The sequence below is a fragment of the Nesoenas mayeri genome, assembly GCF_963082525.1.
Source record: "Nesoenas mayeri genome assembly, chromosome: 23".
Taxonomy (NCBI): Eukaryota; Metazoa; Chordata; class Aves; order Columbiformes; family Columbidae; genus Nesoenas; species Nesoenas mayeri.
In genome coordinates, this window is record NC_137574.1 from 7157015 (window position 1) to 7177748 (window position 20734).

At 49.7% G+C, this 20734-nt stretch overlaps 1 protein-coding gene and 1 long non-coding RNA gene across 4 annotated transcripts in view; both read left to right on the forward strand.

Moving 5' to 3' along the window:
• Nucleotides 1–20734, forward strand: part of LOC308048809 (olfactory receptor 14C36-like) — a gene marked incomplete at its 5' end in the record, with an annotated part of 80264 nt that overhangs the window by 27063 nt on the left and 32467 nt on the right. The window lies entirely within an intron of this gene.
• Nucleotides 11430–16851, forward strand: LOC308048992. Of its 3 annotated transcripts, none has more exons than XR_013923215.1 (4): nucleotides 11430–13097; nucleotides 13425–13708; nucleotides 15903–16048; nucleotides 16419–16851. It is a non-coding gene; the product is annotated as an uncharacterized lncRNA (long non-coding RNA). The 3 variants fall into 3 exon arrangements; XR_013923217.1 differs by lacking the exon at nucleotides 15903–16048 and having other exon boundaries at nucleotides 11430–11677; nucleotides 11772–13097; XR_013923216.1 differs by lacking the exon at nucleotides 15903–16048.

Below are 20734 nucleotides of genomic sequence, written 5' to 3' on the forward strand. Positions count from 1 at the left end.
CAGTGCTGAGTCAAGGGGGATGACAACTCTCTTGTCTGGTTGGCCACACTCCCACTAATGCAGCCCATTGTGTACCTTTACTTTGAAAGTGAAAAGCCAGGAGAGGACGAGCCTTTGGGAAGACATAAAAACAGCCACCCATAGCTTCTTGGATACCAGCAAGATATCCTCCCTAGCCTGAGTTTGGCTTCCTTTGTATTCTCATTCAATCTTTCTCAGCATTTGACCATGGGGATTTCTCCCTTGTTCAGCTATTCAATTAAACTAGTACCTCCTTCTATCATCCGCAGTGCCTTGTAATGCCTGATACTCTGATCTTGTCAGAGGCACCATAAATCTAATCAGCCATCTGTACGGACTCATGAACAGCTGGCAAAGCAGAGCTTCACTCCAGGAGAACCTTGAGAAACTCTGGGATTGGGCAATAAAACCTCATGAAATTTTACAAGGAGAAGTTGCCGGTTCTTTACTGGGGGCAGAATAACCCCACACATGAGGGCAGGCTGGGACCTGAACAGCTCAGGAGTGATTCTGAGCAGAAGGGGCTGGATATGACGAGGGATGTCATACGAGCCAGTGGTGCACGCTCACCATGAGTAAGGCCAAGGGCATGTGGGGCTGCGTTAGGAGGAGTGTGGCCAAAAAAAAACAGAATTATCATCCCCTTTGAATCGGTGCTGTGGTGGCCACATCTGGGCTAGTGTGTCTGGGTGTGGGACTCCCTGTTCTGGAGGAATGGAGAGGAACTAGAGAAACTTCAGAGATCTGCCAGGATGTGGTTTGGGGCCTTTGAGAGAGGCTGAGAGACCTGGGTTTCTGGAGCCTGGTGAAGTGCAGGCTCAGGGCACTGGAGCAGTAGCCTGCAACTGCTTGAAGGGTGGTTTCAGAGATAATGGAGCTTTTCTTTGTAGTTGGAAGAGAAGGAAACACAAAGTGCAACTTGGAAGGTTCAGATTGGAGGTTCAGAAAAAGACATCTCAGTCCAAGGGCAGTGCTGTGGTACAAGAGGTCACGCAGAGGGAGTCTGGATCAGCCCATGGCTTTGGGCTTCAAGGAAAGAGCAGTGAGGGTGGAGAGACATCAGTGAAAGTAGGAAATGCTGGGATGAGAGCTAGGTAGGAAAGCAAGATGGATGTCAACAGCCTGAAGGGACAAAGGTGCCTGAAGGGGACAGTATTAGCAAACATGAAGTATCACAGTACCACAGTATGTTTAGGATTGGAAGGGACCTCAAAAGATCATCCAGTCCAATCCCCCTGCTGGAGCAGGAACGCCCAAGTGGGGTTGCACAGGAACATGTCCAGGCCGGTTTTGAATGTCTCCAGAGAAGGAGACTCCACAACCCCCCTGGGAAGCCTGTTCCAGTGTCTGTCACCCTTACTGAGAAGAAGTTTTTTCTCAAATTTAAGTGGAACCTCTTGTGTTCCAGCTTGATCCCATTACCCCTTGTCCTATCATTGTTTGCCAACGAGAAGAGCCTGGCTCCATCCTCATGGCACTCACCCGTTACAAATTTATAAACATTAATAAGGTCACCCCTCAGTCTCCTCTTCTCCAAACTAAAGAGACCCAGCTCCCTCAGCCTTTCCTCATAAGGGAGATGCTCCACTCCCTTAATCATCTTTGTTGCCCTACGCTGGACCCTCTCCAGCAGTTCCCTGTCCTGCTGGAACTGAGGGGCCCAGAACTGGACACAATATTCCAGATGTGGTCTCACCAGGGCAGAGTAGAGGGGCAGGAGGACCTCTCTTGATCTACTAACAACCCCCTTTCTAATACACCCCAGGTACCATTGGCCTTCCTGGCCACAAGGGCACAGTGCTGGCTCATGGTCATCCTGTTGTCCACCAGGATCCCCACGTCCCTTTCCCCTACACTGCTCTCTAATATGTAATTTCCCAACCTATACTGGAACCTGGGGTTGTTCCTGCCCAGATGCAGGACTCTACACTTTCCCTTGTTAAATTTCATTAGGTTATTCCCCGCCCAACTCTCCAGCCTGTCCAGGTCTCGCTGGATGGCAGCACAGCCTTCTGGCGTGTCAGCCACTCCTCCTAGCTTAGTGTCATCAGCAAACTTGCTGATAGTACACTCTATTCCCTCGTCTAAATCGTTAATGAATATATTGAATAATACTGGCCCCAGTACAGACCCCTGAGGCACTGCACTAGATACTGGACTCCAACTAGACTCCGCACCATTGACTACCACTCTCTGGCTTCTCTCCTTAAGCCAGATGGTAACCCACCTCACTACTCTATTGTCTAGACCACACCTCCTCAACTTAGCAACTAGGATGCTGTGGGAGACTGTGTCAAAGGCTTTACTGAAGTCAAGGTAGACCACATCCACCGCTCTGCCATCATTCATCCACCTTGTTACATTCTCATAAAAGGTTATGAGGTTGGTCAAGCATGACCTACCCTTAGTAAAGCCATGCTGACTGCCCCTAATAACCCTCTCATCCTTGATATGCCTTGAGATGGCACCAAGGATAAGTTGTTCCATTACTTTCCCAGGGACAGAGGTGAGGCTGATCGGTCTATAATTACCCGGGTCCTCCTTCTTGCCCTTTTTGAAGGCTGGAGTGACATTTGCTTTCCTCCAATCCTCGGGCACCTCTCCCGTTTCCCAAGACTTGGCAAAGATGATGGAGAGCGGTCCAGCAATGACTTCAGCCAGCTCCCTCAGCACCCGCGGATGCATCCCATCTGGACCCATGGATTTATGGATGTCCAGACTATTTAATTGCTCCCTAACCCAGTCCTCATCAACTAAAGCAAACTCCTCCATTGACCTGGCTTCATCCGGGGTCTCAGGGGCACAGGGCTCCCCAGGACAGCCTCCGGCAGAGTAGACAGAGACAAAGAAGGCATTCAGTAATTCTGCCTTCTCTGTATCTTCCGCCACCAGAGCACCCACCCCATTCCTCAGTGGGCCTACATTGCCTCTGGTATTAGTTTTATCCGCTATGTATTTGAAAAACTTCTTTTTGCTGTCCTTGACACCTCTCGCCAGCTGTAATTCTAAGGAGACCTTGGCTATCCTAGCTGCCTTCCTACATCCTCTAACAGCAGCCTTATATTCTTCCCAAGTGGCCAGCCCCTGCTTCCATGACCTGTAAACTCTCCTCTTCTGCTTGAGCATACCCAACAGATCCCTACTCAACCACGCAGGCCTCCTGGCTCCCTTCCTTGACTTCCTACGTGTGGGGATGCTCTGATCCTGAGCGTGGAAGAAGCAATCTCTGAATGCAATCCAGTTCTCTTGGGATAGTAGACATGGCCAAGGGCTCTGGTGAGGCTGAAATGGCAGACAGGACCAAGGTCTTTGTCCCCTGGCTATGGCAGTTGTATCTGTCTCTGAGAGCTACCAGGATAAACTCTGTTTTGAGGCCCTGGACTTTGATTCTCGTTGCCCCTTTTTGGGGAAGCCAGGAGGGGTTGTACGGTTTCCTACACTTGTCCTTGCTCAATCTCACACCCCACTGCTCCAGGAAGAGCCCTGAGCCACGCATGAGGGATCTGCCTTCCCAGGGCCTGGGGTCAGGGTTTGGCCTTTAGGCTGGTAAAACAGACCAAGGATTTTCTCCATAGCAGACCAACCTGTACAGTGCCTTTTCCTACCTGCAATCACAACCTTCAATTATCTTCTCTAATGAGTCCATAGAGAGGCTTTGTCAATAATGACCCTCAGTGGGGTCAATCAATGTTTCAAGGTACTTTGAGTTGCGCTTCTGACTTCCACCTCCTGAGCAATTTGTTCAGTCTCCTCTCAGTATCTGTAGTTCATGGACTAAGGGCCAAATACACCATGGGGCTCATTAAAATACAGAAAGTATTAATGAACTCTTTCTCTTCCTGTAATTTTCTTCAAGTCTTCAAGACACTAAAACTAATTTGAGCTGTTTCATAATGTAGCAAAGAAGGAAGATTTCAAAATGCACCTAGCAGAAATTATTCTGTATTTTGAAGGGCATATTATGTTCCTTTTCAGTTCAGTGAACAGGTGATAGTAGCGTTCTCTCATTGATAACGATCCAGAATGTCTCCTCAGTAGGTCTGGACAGCTAGGAAAAGCAGTCCCTTGACATCCAACATGGTATGGACAACACTCCTCCTCACCTGCCCAACCTTACCCTTTCTCTCATTACCCCCTGGGACTTGTTCTCACTTTTCTTTACATCAGATTTGTCCACATTTCTCTGCAGCTGGATGTTAAAACTCCTTTGCACAATCTCCCACCTGCTCTTCATAGAGAACTGGCTGCACACAGGCACTGAAGTATTTCTGCTAATTACAAAAAAAAGAAAAGTGAAGAAGAATTAAGCTTCAAAAATAATAACTGCACTCCTCCACCATAAGTTAAGTACAAGCTGCCTCTAATGAGGTTGTCTTTCAACAAGGGATAATCTTATGAGAAACGTTTTAGGTAAGCAGATAAAAGAATAAAGATACAAACATAATTAAAGAGTTGACTAAGGAGACAATTAAACTACTGCAAAACAGGCAAACATTTAACTACCTGAAGTTCAAAACAGCAGCTGGCAAGTTGAGAGCAATCTGAATGAATAAAGAATAAGAGAAAGAGAAAACTGGAGAATAATGAAAAGGGTCTTTGTGTAGAGAGTCTGCAGCTGAAAATGGAACTTTAGAAACAGTCATTATATCAGGACAGGTGTAAACAGATGAAAGATCACAGAAATTAAATACACCATATAACAGGTGCAATAGTGACAAGGATGTTGCAGGAGATCAACACATCTTCGGAATATCCCTTTTGAAAGGTCACAGGATTTGTAGAGGTCTCTTGTGAGCGAGAAAAACCCAATGTTGCAGCCAAAAGTGCCTGCCAGGGAACCACAAGCTGTACAAGAACACTTTGGTGAGGAGTGACCTGTCCAATGAGTCCACTTGGGTGACATTTCTGGGCACCTAAAAGAGCAAAACATGTCCAAAAACCATCAGCATGGACTTAGCAAGGGTAATTAATGTCTCACAAACTTGATTGGCTTCATGATGAAGTAACTGCATTTCTGCGTGAGGAGAGAACAGTGGCTGTCATTTACCTCAGCTTCAGCAAGGCTCTTGGCATGCTGTCCCTCAATGTTCTTGTACCCGAGGTAGGCCATTACAGTCAGATGGGTTGACAAATAGATGGGTGAAAACAGTTGGATATCAGGCTGACAGAGCAGTGGTGAAGGGGTCTCATGCCCAACCTCGAGACCACTGGGACTTACTGGGGGCTTGTGGGGCAGCACAGGGGACTCTGCTGAGACCTGGGCAGTTTGATAATCTGTGACCTTGAGGAGACAACTCTCAGCACATTTGTTGATGATGCTAAGTTGAGAAACCTCATAGGCAGGAGGGCTGTCCTGTCAGGAACATCACGACAGAGAAGGACAAAGGGCAGGTCCTGCACCTGGCATAGACTAACCCCTGAAGATGTTGATAACTGGGAGAGAGGTCAGTGGAGGGCTGCTAAGATGCTCAGGGACTGGGACACTTGCTGGGAGGAGAAACTGAGGGAAAGGGCCTTTGTTCAGATTGGAGAAGAGAAGGCTTTGGGCATCTTGTAACAGCCTCTCTGTCCCTGCGGGGAGGTTTCTCCAGAAGGTGGAGCCAGTCTTGTCATGGCCATGCTTGGCAGGAGGATAACAGACAACAGTCAGATGTTGAAATAAGGAAGGTTCAGGATGCAGATAAGGAAAATATTCTTCTCCATGAAGGCATCAAAGCATTGGAGCAGCTTCCCCAGCTTTGTTATGCTGTCTCTGTCCTTGGATGTTTTCCAGCCCCCCACATGGTAAAGCCTTGAGCAACGTGGTCTCACTCCACAGCTGAACGTGCTGTGAGGAGGAGGTCAGACCTGAGACCTCCTGAACTCCCATGCAGGAGAGTGGAAACCCAAATGGTGTTGTAGTGTCTTCCCCTCTGAGTCTTCCCCTGATGACAGCAGGGAATGTCCTCAGGTTCCCCAGGACCATGGAAGTCAGTCAGTATAGTCAGACCAGCTGGAGCTTACTACTCTAGCTATTGTTGCTATTGTTGCTGTTGTTGCTATTGTTGCTATTGTAGCTGTTGTTGCTGGTTTTGCTGTTATAGCTATTGTTGCTATTGTAGCTATTGTAGCTGTTGTAGCGATTGTTGCTATTGTAGCTATTGTTGCTATTGTTGCTGTTGTAGCCATTGTTGCTGTTGTTGCTATTGTTGCTATTGTAGCTATTGTTGCGGTTGTTCCTATTGTTGCTATTGTAGCTATTGTTGCTATTGTAGCTGTTGTTGCTGTTGTAGCTATTGTAGCTATTGTTGCTATTGTTCGTATTGTTGCTACTGTTGCTATTGTTGCTATTGTAGCTATTGTAGCTATTGTAGCTATATGAGCTATTGTAGCTATTGTAGCTATTGTTGCTATTTTTGCTATTGTTGCTACTTTTGCTATTGTTGCTGTTGCTGCTATTGTAGCTATTGTAGCTATTGCTGCTATAGTAGCTATTGTTGCTGGTTTTGCTATTGTAGCTATTGTTGCTGTTGTTGCTATTGTTGTTATTTTAGCTATTGTTGCTATTTTAGCTATTGTTGCTATTGTTGCTGTTGTAGATATTGTTGCTATTGTAGCTATTGTTGCTGTTGTTGCTATTGTTGCTGTTGTTGCTTTCGTTGCTATTGTAGCTGTTGTTGCTGTTGTTGCTATTTTAGCTATTGTAGCTATTGTTGGTATAGTGGCTATTGTAGCTATTGTTGCTATTGTAGCTATTGTTGCTGTTGTTGCTATTGTAGCTATTGTTGCTATTGTTGCTGTTGTTGCTATTGTAGCTACTGTAGCTATTGTTGCTGTTGTTGCAATTTTAGCTGTTGTTGCTATTGTTGCTATTGTAGCTATTGTAGCTATTGTAGCTATTGTTGCTGTTGTTGCTATTGTTGCTATCGTAGCTATTGTTGCTGTTGTAGCTATTGTAGCTATTGTAGCTATTGTTGCTACTGTTGCTATTGTAGCTATTGTTGCTGTTGTTACTATTGTTGCTATTGTACCTGTTGTTGCTGTTATAGCTATTGTAACTATTTTTACTGTTGTAGCTATTATAGCTATTGTTGCTATTGTAGCTATTGTTGCTGTTGCTGTTGTTGCTGTTGTAGCTGTTGTAGCTATTGTAGCTGTTGTAGCTTTTGTAGCTATTGTTGCTATTGTAGCTATTGTTGCTGTTGTTGCTATTGTAGCTATTGTAGCTACTGTTGCTGTTGTTGCTATTGTACCTATTGTTGCTATTGTAGCTATTGTTGCTGTTGTAGCTATTGTTGCAATTTTAGCTGTTGTTGCTGTTGTAGCTATTGTAGCTATTGTAGCTATTGTAGCTATTGTAGCTATTGTTGCTATTGTAGCTATTGTTGCTGTTGCTGTTGCTGTTGTAGCTGTTGTTGCTATTGTAGCTGTTGTAGCTTTTGTAGCTATTGTTGCTATTGTAGCTATTGTTGCTATTGTTGCTATTGTAGCTATCGTTGCTGTTGTTGCTATTGTTGCTCTTGTAGCTATTGTAGCTATTGTTGCTATTGTTGCTATTGTAGCTATTGTTGCTATTGTAGCTATTGTTGCTGTTGCTGTTGCTGTTGTAGCTGTTGTTGCTATTGTAGCTGTTGTAGCTTTTGTAGCTATTGTTGCTATTGTAGCTATTGTTGCTATTGTTGCTATTGTAGCTATCCTTGCTGTTGTAGATATTGTTGCTATTGTTGCTACTGTAGCTATCGTTGCTGTTGATGCTATTGTTGCTATTTTAGCTATTGTTGCTATTGTTGCTATTGTAGCTATTGTTGCTGTTGTAGCTATTGTTGCTCTTGTAGCTATTGTAGCTATTGTAGCTATTGTTCCTGTTGTTGCTATTGTTGCTATTGTAGCTGTTGTTGCTATTGTAGATTCCTCCCACTCTTCAGGGAGGAATCCAGGAGGAAGAGAAACCTCTTTCTGCAGACACTCATTGGGGTCAGGCTGCTCTGTTGCTGGAGCAGGACTCTTGTTCTGGTCTGAGGAGAGGGGCTGGCACTGATGGACACAGGTCATCTGTGGTGGGGATCTGCTGGAGTTGAATCTGCTTTTCCTGTCTGTCCACCCCTCCTCAGGAGACACTCTGCATCGGTATCCATGGGGGAATTCTTCTATCACATCTTCAAAGTGCTCCTTCAAAATGTCCTCTTTATCTGCTCTCCTGAAACCTCTCTAATTAAACTCTACAAGCTTTGTAGAGCTTGAAGAAAATTATGCAGGAGACATGGCTTGTGAGAGCTTGGGGCATTTTAGTGAGCTCATGCTGCATTTGATGCTGAGTCCATGAGCCTCAGGTACTGAGAACAAACAAAGCTCTCAAGGAGGCCAAGTCAGAAACAAAACTTCAAAGCTCCTTGAAGCATTAATGGGCCCCACTGAGGCCTGTTACTGACAAAGGCTCCCCAGGGATTCGCTGGACACTGTGATGACAGGTGGGCCAAGGCCCTGTGCAGGTGGCTCTGATGCTGAGAAACTCCTTGGTTTGCTTTCTGAAGCAGAAAGGAGACCCATGAGCTCCAGGCAATGGGAAGGGGGATCCTGTCCCTCACACACGGCTCAGGGCTCTCTGAGAAAAGGACAACACTGAAACAACAACTTCCAGCTTCCCCATGGGGCTGCAAGGAGGCAACGAGGCCCCAGTGCCATGAGGACAACGTTTTCTCATTGGCCTCAGTGGCAGAGACAACTGCCAAGGCCAAGGGGACAAAGACCTGGGTGCTATTGGTGCCTCCCAGCCTTGCCAGCGCCCTTTGCCATCTCCACCACCGGCTGCTCCACACAGTCCTACACCTTCCCCTCTTTCCCTGCAGGCTATAGACGCCCATCTCGCTTCCCCACCTGCTCTCACCTCGGCATTTCTGCACCTTCACTGATGTGTCTGCACCCTCACTGGCTGTTCTTTGGAACACAACCATGGGCTGATCCAGACTACCTCTGGGCGACCTCTTGCACCACAGCACTGCCCTTCCAGTGACATTCCTTCCTCCTGATACTCAGTCTCTATCTTCCAAGTTGCTCTTCTTGCCTTTTTTTCTCCCTCTCCCGCATTTTCCCACTACCATGGAAAGCTTGACTATCTCAGAAACTGCCCTTCAAGCAGGGAGCCCAACCTGTCAGGCTTCTTGTGGTCTTTCACCTCACCACACAGAAGTAACCTCAGCGTGATCTTGTAAAACCCATGAGTGCCTTTCAGCTTCTCTGGCAGACATGACCATATACCAGCTGCTGTCCTGTCACGTACTCAGGCAGAATGGACATGACAACCCATCTCCAAGTCCTCTTCGTGGACAGGGCCTGTCCTAGTGCAGAGGTTCTTTCCCAGCCATGTCCCTGCTGCTGGTCTGTCACCTCCAGAGTCAGAACTGACCCCATGATCCCCTTCACAGCCACAGGCTTTTTCCTGGATTATGAGTTTCTGAGACACAAATTGCCTCATAACACCATGCCCATCATTCGCCCAGTAAGGAAGGGGTCTTAGGGTTAGAGCTAGGGGTTTGTCTTAAATTTTAGGATTAGATTTAGCATTAGTATTTAGGTTTACATTTAGGCTTAAGTTTTAGGATTTGGTTTAGGGTGATGGTTGGATTAGGGTTAGTGTTAGGGGTTCTGGAGTTGTCTTAGCAGTACAGTTAAGTTTTGGGGTTAGATGCTTCACGTGCTTCACCATATGTAGAGGCGTTCCTGGGGTCATTATGGATATGTAACACCTTACTGTATTTAAGCACACCTCTTATTGTTAAAAGGTGTGCGCATTGGGCGGAGCGAATCCCCCGCGCACCCAGCGCTGTTTTGCTTATGCTCTAATGAACACGTGTTTAAGGAATGCAATTAAGGAATTGGATTAAACGTTGTTTATCCATAGAAAAAGCGTAAGTTATTTATTTCAGTTCCTTATTTGGCAAAAATGATGTAATTCTCTGCAGCACAACCTGTCGTCTTTATCTTTCCACCTCTTTCTGGCATTAATAATGAAATAAATAACTTACGCTTTTTCTATGGATAAACAATGTTTAATCCATTTCCTTGTGTTCCGTAAAAACGTGCGCGGGGGATTCACTCCGCCCAACACGCACACTTTTAACAATAAGAAGCGTGCTTAAATACAGTATGGTATTACATATTCATAATGACCCCAGAAACGCCTCTACATATTCATGACCTTTCCTGCTTTCTATTAAAATGAGTCTCAGATAACCATTTACATATTCCCCTCCTTGACCCTCCCCTGTTGGCCTGCGCAGTGTCACTTGGTGAATTTGAGGAGGGGTCTTTAGGGGTCTTTGGATGAAGCTCCTTCAGCTTCGTCACAGTGGACTTTGTACCTTTGGCTCATTAGGAGGAACTGGCTGGAACCCGAGCTGCCAAACCGACAGCAACCAGACTGGCGCCCCCTTTTTGCTGTAAATCTTGGCTGTCTTGTTGCAGCTGGTGCTGTAGAACTTCTTATCTCGGCATTTAATGAAGTCCTGCTTTTTTTAGCACAATTAGTTCCATACAGCTCTAAACTAGATATTAATAATGTGGTTTAAAATGTTAGCTTGTTAGTAGGCCCTTATTATATAGTTGCTTAACCCTTAAAATGTTAGTTCCCTCTATCAATATAACTTCCTAAACAAGTTTCATAACTTTTACATAGAACTTAACCACCTTTCCCTTTTCCAAGTTCAGAGTCCGTGCCTCATTTGGTTATACCTGTAAACATTAAACATCTTAGCACGAGTCACAACTGCATTTTTCACAATAACGACCGGATAACAGCGATCAGCACAGACACTGAGAAATGCAGGCGGCCCACGGTCTGTCAGTTCGTTACAGCTGCTGCTGTTCTGAGATTCCAGGGAGCGGAAACTTCTCTTCAGCGACTGCAAAACGGAGCCTGTTCTCAGCAGCCGAGACTTTTCCGCTGTGACAGGACAGGACGCTCCGGTTCGGAACCCACAGGCCCTCAGCGCTGCTGCCCCAGCGGGTGCGGTGCCGAGCGGCCGCGGACACCGTGTCCGCCCGCGGGACGTGCGGCCGCTCCGTGCTGCGGGTTCCGCGGCTGCGGAGCGGGCAGGGAGGAGTTTGTTTGAGAGCCGAGGCTGATCTGCAGCTCAGAGAGTTTCCACTGCACTGAGCCGCCATGCCGGCACGGCTGCCAGGGACTTTTGTATTTTAATAATGGTTCAGAGCAACCAGATTCCGTATAAACATGTGGCGGGTCAGGCGAATAATCGGACAGCTCTGGCGGGGTCCTGCCGGCAGCGCGGCTCGCCTCGCCCGTCCCGGTGACGCCATTTCCGGCTGCAGCGCTGGGCCGAGCGGAGTCTCCTGAGCGAGTCCGGGGGGGCGAGCGGCGGGTCCGGGGGCGAGCGGCGGGTCCGGGGGGGCGAGCGGCGGGTCGGGATGGGGGCGGGAGAAGCGCCCGCGGTCGGGGCGCGCGCACAAAGGTCCGTGTGCGAACGGGCCCTTGGAGACCCCGGTCCCGGGAGCCGCCGGAGCTGAGCCCACAACTGCCGGCCTGTTGGTGCTCCGTGCAGGGGGCAGCGCAGAGGCCGCCGTGGGAAAGCCGGGTGTCCCCAGCACGTTCCTGTTGGAGCAGCACGTGGCCTGTGCAGCTTCGTGTGGGACAAGGGAGGCGACTGTGTCCGTGTTGACTCAGGTCGGTGCAGCTGCGCTTGGATTTAGAGCAGTAACCCTGGCTTGTCGAGCCTTGGGGGTTGTTTATTTCTGAGAATGGCGGGTCTGTTCAGCAGGTCTTTAATTGCTGTGCACTCTTACCCTGACAAGAAGGATTCGTTTTCAGTGTTATTCATTCAGCGTAGCTCTCTCCATTGTACGGGTAAGTTTTCCCGCTCTCAAAGGTTCCCTCTCCATTTGGTGGTTGAATTTCTCAGTGTCTCTGCTGCCGTTTGTTTTCCTTCTCCTGCAAAGTGGGGTGGAAAAGAGAAGGCAAAAGGCCCCGCTGCTTCCAGGTGGGGACTTGGTTGCTTGTATAATGCGTGTCTAGTTCATCTCAAGGAAGACAGAGTTGAATGGTGTTAGAAATCAATAAGCTGCGTCCTGTTGGAGGGACAAAGTGTGTTGGATTTGAAGCCCTCGGTCAGGACGGGAGGAGCTGCCTTCTTGGGTCAGTGATGGGTGTTGGCATGTATTATCTGAGCTGGAGCTGATGTCTGTCACCACTTGAGCTCTAGAATTACTCTGAGACCCAGGAGTCTCCCGTTCCTTGTGGAGCTTTTCCAGGCTGTGGAATCCCCTTTCTGTCACAGGTTGTAACGCAGCCCATGGAGAAGGGGGCACTGTTTGAGGTTCCTCAGTGTGTGCGTTAGGGAGGCGTCGTTCTTGGGCTCACACTGGGCGTTACGAGGAGACGCTTTCACGTGAGCTGAAGGCAGCTCTGGGTACCCAAAGCTGTTAACCGGTGTTAACAATCGCTGCTGCTGAGATTTGGGGGTGATGGCACCAGCAGGTCGTGATGAGCGGGGATGTTGCTGAACCGCAGACACCGTCTCGTCCAGGCTGCACAGCCAGAGCGTTTGAAGGGCGGTGTCCCAGCTTCCTTTGATTGCAATGAGCACTCGTGTTGGGATTTGCTTTTTAAGGAGCGTGCTCTGCTTGAATCTTTTGCATTAGGGTTTGTTCTGTTATTTCTGCAATGCCATGAAAGCTCAAGTGCGGGAGGTTGAGAGCTGTTGGAGCAGAGAGGAGCACGTCTTGTATTGCCAGATTTTTGTGGGTTTCTGCAGGAGAACATCGACCCCAGTATCAGTTGGACCCCAGAAGGACATTGTTTGAAAATGTGTGGCCAGCTTCCAGTGACGTGTTGGCCTGGGCGTGAATGACTGGAAGTGCCTGTTGGGAGAGCTCCGTTGGTGTGGACCCGTGGAGCCTTTATGATTGAGCTTCCAGGTGTCAGAATGCGAAAGGAAACTTGACCTCGAGCCGGTCTTGCTCTCGAACCAGAATGGTTTTGACTCCTGCCCAGATTTCTGAGAGAGCCGTGACCGTTCCAGGCAGCCGAGGTTATGGCCCAGGGTGTGTGAGTCGCCCGCTCTGCAGTTGTCCAGCGGGCCCTGCAGGTAATTTCTGAGGTGACAAAGCTCTTGGCAGGCGACAGCGTTTGAGTTCATTTGCTTCTATCTGGGGATATACAGACCAGCTGAAAAGGTGGTGTTTGTGTTTACCCTCAGCACATAGACAGACCCCTGGAGTGTTCATGTGCCCTTGTCGATGAGTGAGGAAATTGTCTGCGAGACGGAAAAGGGAAGGGTCCGGGGACAGGTTTTAGGTGTTTTTTCCAGCTCCCTGCAAAACCGGGTGTTTTAGTGTTTTGCTCCAGATTTTCCCTTGTGATTTGAATGTGTTCTTCTTGTTCCTGAAAAACTAATTTATTTCCTTTCCTGCAGCCCCGCCTTCCAGGAGAAACAGCTACAACGCTCTCCCTGTGTGCTGCAGCCGTCCCGGCCCTTGTGCTGAGACCGAGCTCATCACTTGCACAAGTACAGACTGTCCTGGTTAGCGCTGCCGAAGCCTCTGCGGTAACGAGCGTGGTTGGGAGATGCAGCGCACGAGCTGCTGTTGTGCTTGCAGGGAAAACTGGCTGCTCTCGGTGTGGGGAAAGCAGGAGGATTTGTTCTGTTCCCGCCTGAGCTGTGGTGGATGAGGAGGTTCCGAATGCTGCGCAGGACGGGTGAGTGTGTCTGTAGATGGAGATGTTTTAAATGAGCCAGTGTCACACGCTGCCTGTAAAAGTGTCTGTGCGATCCCTTTCTACAGACAGGCGCAAGTCACTGGAGTGTATTTACATTTAACTCATCACCTCGCCAAATCTTTCGCTATATCCCCATACGTTCCACCCCGTCGCTCAGGTGACTTGTTTCTGCTGGGGCCAGCGAAGCCAGAGTTGTTCATTTGTGCTTGTGAGGTGTAGCACAGAGCAATTTACAGGGGCACACAATAAACATACAGAAAAAGGAAAAAACATATTTCTGCAATAATCAGGTGTCCCATTCATCTTGCCAAGGAATTACACGAGTTATTCAGCCAGGCATTATCAGTAGATGGTTTCACTTGCTGCATCAGTTCCAAGGATGTGAGATGTTGTCAGCTTCCAGTAATACATACGCTGCTGCTCCAGCTCCGTCAGCTGGTATCACTCTGGGTTTAACAACCTGCAGTGGGCTAATTGCCCACACAGACTGGAAAGTCGTGGTCTGCGCTTTTTCAGATTGGACTTCAGTTGGATGTTGAGTCTGTGACACCAATAACGTTGTTACAGAGCTGTCTCCTCTAGATAAAACACAGGTGTTCACTGAAGATACCTGAAATACAAGAACTCGAGAATCTGATATTAGCAAAGGATGTAACATGAGGGGAGGTCAGGGTACAAAAGCATACAGCATTCTCTGGAGTCGTATGAATTCTTGCATCTAGATCAACAGGCTGCAGTCCCACTTCACAATCCATTGGTGTGAATAGTTTCATTTCCCCTGTAGTTGGTGCTGACACTGTATCCACAGAAGTGTATACATATTGCCATTCCCTAGATGGGGTTACGCGGCCAATATAATCAACCTGACAGGTATTCAAGTCCCACTGACCCCGTTTTACCTTTCCCCATGCTCTTAAATGCAGCTGTGTACAAGCAGCACAATGATGTGAGCATGTTCTACAACTATATAACAGCAAAGGGGTTTGATTGTGACCGGTGTCCCATGCGTGTGCAGCATAAGCTGATCCACGTCCACAAGCTATATGCACATTTAGAGCTTGAGCATGCAGCTCAGCAGAGGTCACATTATCTGCTTTCTTACTGATTTGGGACTCAAATGAATCAACTTTACTGTGCTCTGCTATTAACCCTTCACAAGGGGACTCCTCCTCCGCAGAAGATGTAGGGATGAAAATGCTCCAATGCCCTAAAAATCCTAAAAACACATGTAATTGTTTTATTGGAGCTGGTGCAGAAAACTGCTGCACGGTGTGCTGTTCTTTATCTGGTGTTTCTCTAAGCTGCCTATGCAGAACTATTTCTAAAAGTAGTACAGTAGCACAAGGGCCCTGCGTTTTCGTCAGAGTAATTGCCCAGCCTTGGTCCTGTAAATGCACCTTCAAAAATTCAGCAGCTGCTTCAGCTTCTTGTTGTGACGCTGCCACAATCAACAGATCATCAATCTCATGGCAGTCAGTAACAGTACCCGACCATAGTGCTATATCAGCTACTATCATCTGGTGGCAAACGGAGGGACCGTGTTTGTATCTCTGAGACAGTACTCGGCAAGTATATTGCTTTTGTTGCCAGGTAAAGGCAAGCTGGTCTTGCACTGAGGTGGCAGGGGGTGGAGGGTGGGTGCAGTGTGGGCGGGGGGCTGGGGCTGGTTGTCTTTTTTCCATAAGCATTAACTTTTACAAGCGGCAAAAAAAATTTGTGATGGTATGATCCCGCTTATTTCTGATCGTGGGATACCAGCTTGTACTAAGTCATTCCGCACTGGTGTTCTCATCACCTGTGCTGTAACTCTGCTCAGTGTTGCCGGATTTCCATTATCCACCACCCAAACAGAGGGTCCTGAAATTACAGCCCCAGTTCCCCTCAAGGCATTTGCCAGAGTGCTGCATTACCTGTAGCACTTGTCACTGCTACCCTGTCCGAATCGGATCCCATAATCAATGCATACACCACCCCCATCTGCCGCACTAAATCAATACTTTCCTCCATTGTGCACCAATTTCCACGGGACAACACAGATTCAACAGGTTCAGCATATGCTGTTGAAACGGCTGCACACAAACATTGATATAGCGTAGGTGCAATAATATCTTGCCTGTCCGGACCTCTGACAGTTTGCAGCTGAGCATATTGTTGTTGTATCTGATCACCATAGGCTATAGGGCTTAAGAAATCTTGTTCATCTGCCAATAAATGGATAGACACAGCTCCACTATCCCAAGCTGGCAAAATCTGTGCCGGAATTCCTTCCCTGCTCGTCTGCTGAGAGATCTCTGAAAATGTCGTCAACTCCTTCGCAGAGTGAGTTTGTGTGATCTGCCCCCCTCATCTGCTTGTTCCTGCTGCAGCATCGTTTGTATGGGGGTTGTGCTCCCACCACCTCCCTGCCATTGAAGTCAGGATCAAGTTCAGACTCAATATTGGAGTCTGAGGATCCACTCCAAATATTTCCATCCCGTTCCTTGGGATTCCAAGAGTGTTTTGTGGTAAGAGTACAAACCTGAGAACACAAGAACTCACTTTTGGCATATTTTTCCTTTTGTTCCTTAGCAATACATGCTAGCAGCCGGTCTACATTATCTTGCAGCTCATAGCACCGCTCCGCTTGAACAGTAATTACTTCTTGTGTGATGGCCTTTGCATCCTGTAAAATCTCAACCTCCTTTTCCAGTTCTCTTCTTTTACTCTGCAATGCAACAACGTCACCATCAAGAGCTCTGAGACCGGTAACAAATAACCATCCCAACCTCCCTTGGATTGCCTGAATTTTCTGGATTTCTGCAGGAGAAAATCGACCCCAGCATCAGTTGGACCCCAGAAGGACATTGTTTGAAAATGCGTGGCCAGGTTCCAGTGACGTGTTGGCTTGGGCGTGAATGACTGGAAGTGCTGTTGGGAGAGCAAAGCTGCCCGGTGTTAACAAACGCTGCTGCTGGGATGTGGGAGTAAAAGTGTCACAAATATGATTTCGCAGGGAAAACAGAGAAATTTGTCAATGCCTGGTTGTTATATGGCACATTGTAATTAAGCACAGTGGTAATTTTGCATCGATTTTACACAGGATTACTGGCTGTAACAGACTGGTAGCATCAAATAAATGTTGACTTGCTGCACTGGTGGCCTTGGGAACAGCCGATGGCTTCTGGAGGTGGTGACATCTCCTGTGAGCCCAGGAGTGCTGAGCCCATCGTACAGGGAACAACCTCCCCTCCCTGAGCAGGGCAGAGGACCCAGGGGTCCGGGCTGCCTGTCCACGCTCCTCTCCTGCCCCAACACCAAAATATGTTCCTTGGGGGATGGTTCTCACCAGAGCCCCACGAAGAATCTGTTTCCTGTGGTGCCTTCAAAACACAGGGTACCCCAAGGGCTGGCACCGTCTGCCCTTCACCTCACTGAATCCCAGAATGTCAGGGATGGGAAGGGACCTCAAAACCTCATCAAGTGCAATCCCCCCATGGAGCAGGAACACCCAGATGAGGTTACACAGGAATCAGGCGGGTTGGAATGTCTGCAGAGAAGGAGATTCCACAACCTCCCTGGGCAGCCTGGTCCAGTGTTCTGATACCCTTACTGAGAGGAAGTTTCTTTTCATATGTAAGTGGAACATCCTGTGTTCCAGTTTGCACCCATTGTCCCCTGTCCTGTCACTGGTTGTCAGCAGCAGAGCCTGGCTCCATCCTCCTGACACTCCCCCTTTCCATATTGATCCCCAGGAATGAGTCCCCCCTCAGTGTCCTCTTGTCCAGCTCCAGAGCCCCAGCTCCCTCAGCCTTTCCTCACATGGGAGATGCTCCACTCCCTTCAGCATCTTGGTGGCTGCGCTGGACTCTCTCCAGCAGTTCCCTGTCCTGCTGGAACTGAGGGGCCACAACTGGACACAAGATTCCAGGTGTGGTCTCCCCAGGGCAGAGCAGAGGGGCAGGAGAACCTCTCTGACCTACTGACCACCCCCTTCTAACCCACCCCAGGTACCATTGGCTTCCTGGCCACAAGGGCCCAGTGCTGGCTCATGGTCACCCTGCTGTCCCCAGGACCCCCAGGTCCCTTTCCCCTACACTGCTCTCTAATAGGTCATTCCCCAACTTACACTGGTACCTGGGGTTGTTCCTGCCCAGATTCAAGACTCTACACTTGCCCTTGTTCTATTTCATTACATTTTCCCTGCCCAGCTCTCCATGCTGTCCAGGTCTCTGATGGCAGCACAGCTTCCAGTGTCACCACTCCTCCCAGCTTGGTGTCACCAGCAAACGTGCTAACAGTCACTCTAGTTCCTCATCCAAGTCAGTCATGAATATAGTGAAAAGTACTGGCCCCAGCACTGCCCCTGAGGCACTGCACTGGATACAGGCCTCCACTGGACTCTGCCCCATTGACCACGACTCTCTGGCTTCTTCCCTTCACCAGTTCACATCTCCTCATGTCCCTGGAGGGGGGACAGGACACGGCTGTCACCATCAGTTTCAGTTCTGAAATCAGAGCCCAAAATGAGACCTCCAGTGTCAGCTGGGACACGAGGGGAGCCTTGTCCCCACCGTCTCTCTCTGCAGAGACCCAGGGAAGGAGACAAGAGTTGGAGCCCTCAATCAACCCAGGACAAGACTTGGTTCTCCTGAGATCCATGTGGCACCCAGAGCTCTTTGGCCAGTGTGTCATTAGCCCTGGATGCCTCTACATCTCGCAGAACCCTGCCCAGCCCTCAGGGTGATCCTCGGGGTCTGTATGGCCCCAGAGCCCCTGCCTGGCCTGCACGGTGACCCTCTGGGTCCATAGAGCCCCACTGGGTGCAACAAAAGTCATGGGGGCAGCTCTGTCCAGTGTGGCCTGGGACACAGGTCATGGACAGTCCCCTCTGTTTTCTTGTCCTGGATCCACGTTCTGCCCACCCAGACAGCTCAGGGATGCCCCGGGGTCCAGGACCCTTGGTGGGGCTGGAGATGCCCTGATGCTGCTCACCTCGAGTTCAAGAGGTCGCAACAGCGTATTCTGCAATTCCAAGTCAACAACTGGAAGATCTGGAACCTGGCGTTTCTGCTGCAAAACATTATCCACCCTGACAGACAGAGGGAGCTGGGGAGAAAGGTTGGGTGAGGGGCACACTTGGGTGCATTGGGAGGCAGGAGAAAGCGATGGGGTCCTTGAGGAAGGTGACTCCAGGGAAAAATGGGGTACGTGAGCTTGTGTGGTGGGGCACAGAAAGCAGTGGAGGTCCTGGGGAAGGGGCTGTGTCCTGGGGTGCACTGGGGTGTAGCGGGTTGTGATGGGATGGACGGGAATGCAATGGGAGCCCTGGGCAATGGGGCATCCTGGGAAAACACTGGGGAGCAGGGATGTTCTGGGGGGCTGCGGGGGGTGCATGGGAGTGTACTGGGGCACATTGGCATGTTCTGAGTCACACTGGGATGCCCTGGAGTCTCGTGGCCATGGGAGGGAGGGTGTGGGGCCAGCAGAACTTGTGACACCTACCGCAGCCCTCTTCACTCGCCCGAGTTTGAGTCCCCCCTGTAGAGAGACCATGAGACCTCAGTGGTCACTGGGATGTCCCAGTCCCAGCAAGGGAGGGGAGGACCAAAGTGCCCTCCAGTTCCCCAGACTGGATGTCCTCCAAGTCCACCCCACTACTTACATGCAGGAGAGAACCTCCACTTGCTTCCAGCAACGGTCCTGGATATGCCTATGAAAGAAGAGAAAGGGGTTGGTCTGGCTTGGAGAGAAATGGGGCTGTGGGTGGGACACAGGTGACACCAGCCCCACCCAGGCCCGTGGATTCTCCCTCATCTGAGCCTGAAAATCCCTTCTGCTCCCCCCAGCCTCATTCCTCCAAGTTTCACCTGAGATACCTGTTCATGCAGGGACCAGGGCTCGGGTCGGGGAAAAGGATAACATGGGAATTTGGGGCCTCCAAGGAGGACGGGGGTTGGGGGGGACCCAGAGACAGGGCACTGTTGTGAACTTGCAGAACCCAAGGGACCGGGCTGGGGGTGCTGGAGGGACAGGACTGCGTGGGATGCAAGTGGGGGGTAAAGGAATTCAAGGGGAGGGGACACGGGGAATTCAAGTGAGGTTGGTGGTGGGGGCAGGAGGAAGAGGAGAGCAGAGGAACAAAACGCGGGGATCGGGAAAGTGTTTGGGAGGGGGTGTTCAAGGAAGGGGATCTGGGGACACTACCACAGTGGACAGGATGAAAGGCAAAGGACGGAGGGGAAAGATGGAAAGAAAGGCATTGGCATCCATCAAAGGGAGGGCATTGGGGACCCTATATAGGACACAGAGGAGATCCTGAGGAGGAGATACCTGAGGGGCCCAAAAGGATGGAATGGGGAGGCCCAAAGAAGAGGGCTGTGGGGGCACCAAGACAAGAAACCGGTGGGGGCCCTCACTGGAGCCTCACCTGCGCATCCGCGGGGGTGCACAGCAGGATGGTGAAGAGCAGGGCCACGCTGAGCACTGCGACCTTCATCTTCCTCTGCGGTGCAGGGAGTCCTGGGTGATGCCAGAGAAGGTGAGGGCACCTTTATCCCTCCCAGGACGACTCCTTGCCCCTCCCCACCCCTCCAGCCCCCAGGGCAAAGCCAGGCTTGGCAGAGACACCGCCCTGGCAACCCAGCCTTGGCACAGAGTCACCCCCGCCTTGAGCACTGATCCGGCTGCCTTCCCTGGCATCAGTGCAGCTTCCTGCGTGGGGCAGCTGCACGGGGAAGGGCCCAGGCATCCACGGTGGCGAGGGGGGACAGGAGTGTGTCCCTGACAGCCAGACACCCTGTGCTGATGACCCACTGCTCCAACTCGAAACCACCCTGCAACAGCCCCAAAAGCCAGATCCCCCCACCTCCCAGTGCCCCTCACCTCCCAGCACCACCATGTCCCAGCGCCCCTCAACGCCCAGGCCAGTCTTTCCCTGTGGAACCCCCCTCAGAGATGACACCAGCCTCAAATCTCAGGTCTCTAAGCACAATCATCTCTGAGCCCTTTCCAGCCCCTTAAATAAAT